General features: G+C 40.0%; 1 protein-coding gene across 3 annotated transcripts in view; it reads left to right on the top strand.

Moving 5' to 3' along the window:
- The first annotated feature begins 898 nt into the window (after window positions 1-898).
- Window positions 899-8,468, top strand: part of cysltr1 (cysteinyl leukotriene receptor 1) — a 58,774-nt gene continuing 51,204 nt past the window's right edge. Inside the window, exon 1 of one of the 3 annotated variants that reach the window (XM_039765921.1) lies at window positions 899-1,075. The gene's annotated coding sequence lies outside the window, so the exon portion shown is untranslated. Of the gene's footprint in view, window positions 1,076-1,714; window positions 1,797-2,175; window positions 2,365-8,468 lie in introns of those variants that run through there. The other 2 variants (XM_039765925.1, XM_039765922.1) reach the window with 2 other exon arrangements.

Here is an 8,468-nt window from a genome sequence, read left to right as displayed (position 1 = left end):
GTCCTGTACAGGGCTGTGTCCTGCTCTTGGGGAATTTTCTTTTTAAATAACAGCTGAGATCACCACTGGAACGTATCCAATGAACGTCCTTTATTCAAAAGACCTGTGGCAGCACAGTCATATATACAGTCTAAGTTCAAACTGGCAAAAAATAAAAACAAAAAAAAAAACAGGTGCCTGGGCTTATAAAGGCTGCGTAACATAACTGTAATACACATCCTTCTATATACAATAATCATTAAGAGAATATTTTAATCTATCTCACACCCTGTAACTTGTATGGATATGGAAGATGGATAGATTAAAAGACACCGGCAAATCAGTGAATCACTGACTGGGCACTGCTTACATAGACACTACATTTAATGGCTGAGTTAAATATCATAAAATCTCAAAAATGTTTGCTGTATAAAAAGCAACCGAACTATTACAAAATAAATACATAAATAAACATTTACCTGATACTGCCTTGTACCCAGTACTGCCTATAGGCTCTGACTTCCATTGACCCTGAATTGGATTAGTTGGGTTTGTGAATTTTCAGGTAGCTTACTATTCCTTATATTAAAGGTGTGCACAAAATCTGTCAGAGTTCTCCAAAAACATGCAACGGGCTATTAAATTCATTAGTTTTTAAATTAAGTAAAACTCAAACGGTAGTACGCAGAGTGCACGCTCCTCTGCACAACATGTGTCTCCCTGCAATACACAATGTATGGTTAAAATAATGAATATTGCCATTTAAAAAGCACTCTGTTTCTGATCAGAAAATAATGATTTAATTAGGCAGACATCATGAACTTCCTGGAAAGGAAAGCCAAATGAAAGTGGGCGTATCTGCAGGAAAGTCACCGGGCAGAGAGGCAGAGGCGTGTGCAGCTGCAGAGACGAGAAGAAGTTCTTAAGTGAAGTGAGCAGCGGCATGTGGGTAGACCACCCGTGGCAGGAGCGCTGCTCATCGTCTCGAATTCTCTTTTGCTTATGTGCCCCTGATTTTTTTTTTTTTTAATTTTGGCAAAGGAAATGGCAAGTGAAATTTCCTTAGATAATTTTTAGCTTCACAAGTTTGGACAAGGTAAGCTAGTTTGTTTTCTGTTCTTTTTGGTATCTGTCCAGCTACGTTAACAGGTTGGCTTTATTCGTCAAAGCTGCTCCTCTCGTGCCTATATGGCATTGCAGAAGTTCTTCCAGCCCTCGCAGGAGTCATCGGCTCCTTATTAGCATTAATAAACGTGTAAATGTAAGTAGAAATACAAAGGAATAATACTGCACGGTCATGCTAGTGCTACTTAAATTACACTGCTTCCATGTGTATCCGCTGTAAATTGGGACTGATAAGCTGCTGGGATATCCACGTTACAAAATGAAAAAGGAATATGTAGATTAGACAAAAAATAAATTAAAGTTGACGAGAAAAGTCACACTTCTTCTTAACACATCTCGTTATTTACTTAACGTCTGCATCGTCCCAAAGGGGACATCTACTGAAAAGTTCGTCGCACATCAGAGACTCGCTGGTAGAAAACGTTCTCACATCTCCAATACTTGGGTGACCAAAAAAAACGTACACGGTGAATAATCAACTTGCGCCTAATTCAAACAACAAAAAACAGCAAGAACCCATCTAACGGTTTAACCGAATACTACTTGATACAACCTGCGGACAGCACGGTGGCACAGTGGATAGCGAGCCTTCCTCGCAGCAGCGGATTCTCGATTCTCAAACTGTTGGTCGCTCCATTGACACAATGAATTTCGCACGCTCTCTGTTTTCTCCACATTTCACAGGCTTGCAGGTGAGTTTGACTGGCAACTTTAAATTATCCTAGTATGGGCGAATGTGAGAATGTGACCCGAGAAGAGCTTGCATCCCATCGACGGTTATATCCTGACTTGTATCCTATACTATGGTCTTGGGCTGTTTCCTCTGTGATCCTTAAAGTAAGTTTGAAAGTACATAAATGGATGGATATTGACAACTTAAATATAGTGACAACCCAACACAAGTATCGGTGCATATTAATACAACATCTGTTCTCTAATGACTAAAAGTAAGTAAGTAGTAAGGGGCGGAGTGGCCATCGGGACATTTTCTGGGTAGGTCCAGCTGCCGTGCACACCCTTTCAAATTCTCATAAATAAATGAACACCATACAGCTTCGCATACAGGTATCCGGTAAAAGAGGGCGACCCCTCCTAAATGGTACAACCCCGAGCGCGTGAAATTGAAACATCGATCCATCCCTTTTACTACAGTGGGCACCAAAGGTACAAGAAAAGAGAAACATGTGAGGAGAAAGAAAAGATTACGCGAAAAAAACGGCACTGGATGACGGTAATATATATCAGCTCTATTCAGAACAGGTGAGAAAAGATGTCATTCGTAACTTTATAAAACCGCATTGGTTTGCTTTTTCTGTAGCACTAGGTGAAACCAAAGTAGCTATCTAGCTAGGGTGCCAAATGTGATTGGCCGTAAAGTCTGTCATAATGCTTAAATGCATCGTGTTTTTAACTTTATTAACATGTCATGTCTGCCGGACTTCGATATGCGGTGTTCACGTGACAAGACTAACTAGCTCGGCGGCAGTGCGGGTTGTAAATTAGCGCCACTACCTTGTTTTCGTAGATAGCTTTAGGGCTAGAATTTAAGCTGTGCTTAAGAAATGCAGAATGTTTAGTGAATGTACGACGCAAGAAACGCAGCCCGTTATTAGTGTATAGGGAGAACAAAACGCTGCCCGTGTGTGCGTGTCAGTTCTGCTGCAACTATTTGGCACAGAGAGTCAGTCCGGTGATGCTGAGGTAGAAAAGAAGAAGACAGCATGATGGTGCTGTGGGATCATGATAGGATGGAGCTTTGTGGTATTTTTCAGTATTACAGAAGATTACCTGACCAGTGTGAAATAAATGATTGCAGAATATAAAGAAATTGGCAATGGAAGGATATGCAATGATATATTCCAGCCACACGGGCATCATGTATTATGTATTGCAAAATTGTAATTAGCCATGGTACACAGCAGAACACACTACATAGTGGTAGTTCTATTAATTACTAATTTGTTATTAAATATGAGGCAGGCCCCATGTGAAGTGAGGAAGTTAGTTCAACTGCAGAGTCAAGGCCAAAGACAACAGAGAGTTGTACTTGTGGGTACATAACAGATGCAAAAACAGCTGAGCAGGATAAAGAAAGAGATAGTCGAGCGGATGTAGGATGTTAGAAGCTTTGATGACTCTGCACATCCCCAGTCCAAAGATCTTAACTGTTTTTCTACTCTCACCTCCAACAATCCCCAAGAGAGAGGGTGTTGTTGATGAGATAAAAGTGATTGGAAAGCTATTGAGGGTACCAAGCTGAAGCTACCTATTCTCTCCAAGACAATACTCATTACCATGGCAACTTGTTGTTCCAGCGTCCTCATGAGTGAATTGAAATGAACAAGAGACAATTGATTTAAGTGCTGTATGTGTCTTTTCTGGCCAAGTTTCTACTTTATTTTGATGTATTTAAACAAATCTGTATCCTCATATGTGATAGCTCTGTATTAAGTGAGTAGTATAACCTACTCTTGCATTTTGACATCAGCGTTGTTCTGGTGCTCTATGCCTGCACTTGGTTTTAACCACTTTGTAATAACAAAGTTTTTTTGTTTTTTTTCTACTGCATTTCTGTGGTGGCAATGATAGATTGGCCATCTAACCCTGTGAAGGGGTTTACTTGTGTTCTGTTTTGTGTATTGTGTTTACCCCATTTTTTTTTGACACCCATTGCATGTCCAAACTACCTGGATGGAGGTCTCTCTCTGAACTGCTGTCTCCAAAATTTCTTCCATTTTATTTTTAAGGTGTTTAGGGAGTCAAGGCTAGGAAGGTGTCAAAAAACATGGCCCGTTAAAGCCCTTTGAGGCATTCATTGTGTAATTTTGGGCTATATAAGAAATAAATCGTTGCTGTTGTTGTTTGTTTTCATGGCAGTTACCATGGCAGTCTAATAATAATGCCTGCCCTACTGCGCTTTTAAACTGGGCTATATCATGTCACTCCAGGGTTAGAAGAGCATCCTACCTCACCCCTTTGTCTATCTAATTGCAACTTTAAATTAAAAAAAAATATGTTGTCAGTTTACATTTGTAGCCAGTATGACACACAGCAACTATTCACCTAAATTGTAATTTGAGAATTTCGTAATCCAGAACTGGTTCAAGCTATTGCCACATTTACACAGAAAGCAACACCTAAAGTTAGTGACAATTGCCTAATACTAATTTATTTCAGCTACCACACAGCATATATCAGTGAGAAGTTTAGAAGACACACCTGTCTATTTTTGAACTCGCTTATCCATTTCATGGTCACAAAGGCTGGCATCGATTCATTCAGAACCAGCTCTGGAGTGGCTGCCAGACCAGCACAGGGTTTACTCACGTCATAAATATTAGGGTTCGCGTGTCACTGAGACGGAGTTGTCTCTGGCAAAACCCTCACATTATTGGCAACTCCACAAAGCCTGTGCATAGGTCAGGATTTAACCCAGGACAGCACTACCATATCATCTGCTGTAGAAAACGTCCAATTACTGTTTCAAACCTGGAAAAACAAGTGCCTAGTAATACCTTATCACCATCAGTTTGCACTTAAAATCAACCAAAGACAGTGTCTTGTTTTTGATGGTAATATTGCCCTGGAAACCAATGTCTAATACAAAAACCTGATCCTAAAAGTGTTATTGTAAAAATGCAAGAATATAATTTTGCAGGCAGTGAAAATTTTTGTAGAATGATCATCAGAAACTGAGTTCACCTTCTATATTTTGCAAAAAAACTGCATATTGCCATTTTGACCTTTAAAGGGAATCAAGTTTTTTTCTTTTTTTTAAGGTCTGCCATGTCAAAAATGATATAATCTGCATTTGAATGTACTAAGTGTTGAACAAAAATATCAGACACGTTTAAAGAGAGAGACCAGGTCAGGAAAGGGATAGTCTGAGTAACCAATCTCAGAGGGCAGGGGCTGCATAATGCAAAATTTCAGGGCAGACAGACACACTGGGTGTATGGAGACAGAGACACACACACGTTCTTCAAGGTGCTCCTTGACAGCAGAGCTTTTGTTGAGGAAACTGTAGGGAACATCCCAGCTCTATCTTTTACTCGTTTTACTCTTCAAGCTTAAAAAAGAACCTTAGTCTCACCTATTAATGGTCACTATTAGATAATAGTATTATTTTATTATATATTTATTATAATGCTGTTTCTTTAGAATTTCACATTTTCAGAGTTAAGTAGTGCATTTAAGAAAAGAGTGACATGATGGGACACAGATTAGCACCTCTATTCCACTGTAAGACACTGGACTTGAATGATTTGTGCAGGGGTCTCTGCATATCTGAATGAGTGTTTCTCAGTTTACTTTGTTTTACATCAAACACTGCAAAATCCAAAGTTTAAGTGGATGAGAGACGTTAAATTTGCTCCATGCTGCTAAGAACTGTATAAGAATGTATGTATAAGAATTGTAATGTATAAGAATTGAATATTCAAGTTAAGGGTTGTTTAGTGAACATCTAAAAATGTATTCTGTGTCTCTTCCTGAGCCCCTCGGTTATGCCCTGTATTGAGATTATTCAGTTTGCATGGGCTAAGATACAGTGAGGGTTTGTTTTACTTTGAAGTAAAATGTAAAATACTTTTTGGCTCATTTATAAGCCCGTGTCATGTTTGATGTGTTGTTCTCATGGCATAGCTTTTGTTTGCTTAAGGATTTTCGTTGTATGGAGTGGAGTATGTCAAATTTGAAGGGCTTTGCATTAATGCATATCTGAAAAAATGTGTCTGTCAGAGAAGTATACTTCTTAAAAATGTTTTGAAGTTTTTTTTAATTCATGATAATATCTAATGTGTATGTTAAATGGATTTCTTTCTATAAGCAGGTGCATGGTTTTATTTGTAGAGCAGGTTAATCCAGAAATACATGGTATTATGTTAAACAATATAAAAGACATAACAAATTACTACACTTTAAAAATGTTGGTACTTCTACAACTTTGTAACTTATAATAAGGAGCTGCACATTAGCACAGGTGTTCGAACTCCTGGTTGAAATCCCCTGAAATCAAAGGTGGGGATCTGGACAGATAAATGTCCATGTAAATTTAGCACATTCTCCCAAGTGTTGGGCCATTTTCTTCATAAAATACATACAGTCTAGATTATTAGACAACTGCAGATTGACCCGATATGAGCATGGGTGGCTGTGCAGGTGAGTGTGCAAAGAGACACACTGCCATCCAGTCCGCACTTACTTGACACCTGACATTACCAGGAAAAGTTCAATGACTTCACAGCCCAGTAATCAGGACAGATTTAGGCCAACTGATTCTTATTCAGCCATTGGCGCATATATGAAAACATTAAACCTGCTGCTTCCACTAACTAAGGCAGTAGCTTTGAACTGTGATCTTTGTTAAAATGTTTTTTTTTGTGAGAATTCCTTTCTATAGAATTTATTGGTTTTATCTTTAAATCAAGAGTCTGTTCCAGTTCTTTTTTGTTTCAGAAATAGCCAGTAGTGCAAGTTTGACATTGCTGTTTTTAATTCTTAGATGTTAATTCTGATCCTATAGTTTTTTTTTCTTCGTTGTAAATATGCTGTGCCCTGAATTTCTGTTTTTACTTAACTAGACATGCTTTCAAATTACAATGAGTTACAAATGCCAAGGTTAGCACTAGTGGACCAGCTAGATTAGTACCATTTGCACATATAACATTATCTCATATAACATTCTCAGACCCAATTGATCTATGCTGAGGCGTGGCAAAGCCAGACACTACCCTGGCAGCACAAGTCAGGAACCAACCTTGTGTAAGGCAGCGGGCTATTACAGAGCTTATTTTACATTACCTGAAAATAAAAAAGAAAGGAATAATAGAAAGCTGATGACAGAGGTGGGCTAGAATACATTAGACCACTTAAAATTTTGTTGATTTTTTTTTTTTTTGAAAAATAAAACATGGCCTAATATAATATGACCCTCTTATGTAACAGCAACAGACAATCTAACCAGTTGATGTGTTATACTGTCAGTGTGAATTGACTTCTAATTAAGGCCAGAACTGGAATAAAATAAACAAGCACAGTGCATCTGCGGAAACCGGGGTTAAAAACAATTTCAGCCTGAGGTAGTCACATAAGTTGGGTGGTACTGTGGCGCAGTGGGTAGCGCTGCTGCCTCGCAGTTAGGAGACCTGAGTTCACTTCCCAGGTCCTCCCAGGGTGTAGTATCCAAGTTCCCCCTGTGTCTGTGTGGGTTTCCTCCCAAAGTCCAAAGACATGTGGGTTAGGTACATTGGCGATTCAAAACTATCCCTAGTGTGTGCTTGGTGTGTGTGTGCACCCTGCAGTGGGCTGGCGCCCTGGCCATGGTTTGTTTCCTGCCTTGTGCCCTGTGTTGGCTGGGATTGGCTGTAGTTAGGGTATAGCGGGTTGGATGATGGATGGATGGATAGTCACACAAGTCAGTTAGAACTAAAATATCCATTTCATTAATCATTTGTTTTGAAATAGAACTGGAGCTTCTCCTGGAAGCCCTGGGTAGAATGTAGGAACACACCTCTGTATGGGACACCGACCTTTTCCAAGGAAAACTCATGCACACACCAGGGTTGGATTCATGGTGCTAATAAATCAAAATCTGATCGATGGTACTCACTTCAAATTTTAAATACAAAACTGAAAACTCAGCTGCATATGATGTCTATTCAAATGTTTGTCTTTGCAGTTGTTATCAAGCCATTAGCATCTTCACTAGGTGCTGGCTATGGCATTCTTTTTCACAGCAATATATTTAAAAGAGTCTTCTACTATCATGATGATTCATATAACTGAATATCAAAGGTACATTCTCTCTTTTGTTGATTACTACTATTAAACATATGTTGTTAGATATTGTAACAAAGGCGCTATATAGGCGCCTGACCCAACACAGAAGGACACGGAGGCACGTATAAAAATAAACAAAACTTTTATTTTTCTTCACCCGTGACCCACAGACAATACACAGTCCCCAAGCACTATTCCACCACAAAGCAACAACCTTTCCTTTACCCACCACTCCTCCACAAGCATAGTCCTCCTCCTCCTCCTCCCGACACTGGCTCCCTGAGTGGTGGTGGCTGACCCTTTTTATAGCCCACCCGGAAGTGTTCCAGGTGCTTGACCACCTGGTCCTAATTGCACCTCCGGGTGGGGCTGAAGATTCGTCCAGCCAGGCTGCTGAGTCCATGCAGCTCCCCCTAGTGGCCATCCGAGCACCCAACCAGGCTGTGGAGGACTCCATCTCCCATGGAGCCCTGCAGGTGGTTGGGGAATCACCGTTAGCCATGGAGGCTGCCACCAAGCTTCCCAGGGGAGGTATTGGACTGCCCATGGTGGCTCCCCCGGAACATAAGCAGCAGGAGAGTCCC

Source organism: Polypterus senegalus, chromosome 10, assembly GCF_016835505.1.
Source record: "Polypterus senegalus isolate Bchr_013 chromosome 10, ASM1683550v1, whole genome shotgun sequence".
In the NCBI taxonomy this organism is placed as follows: domain Eukaryota; kingdom Metazoa; phylum Chordata; class Cladistia; order Polypteriformes; family Polypteridae; genus Polypterus; species Polypterus senegalus.
This window is presented reverse-complemented; position numbering and strand designations above follow the sequence as displayed.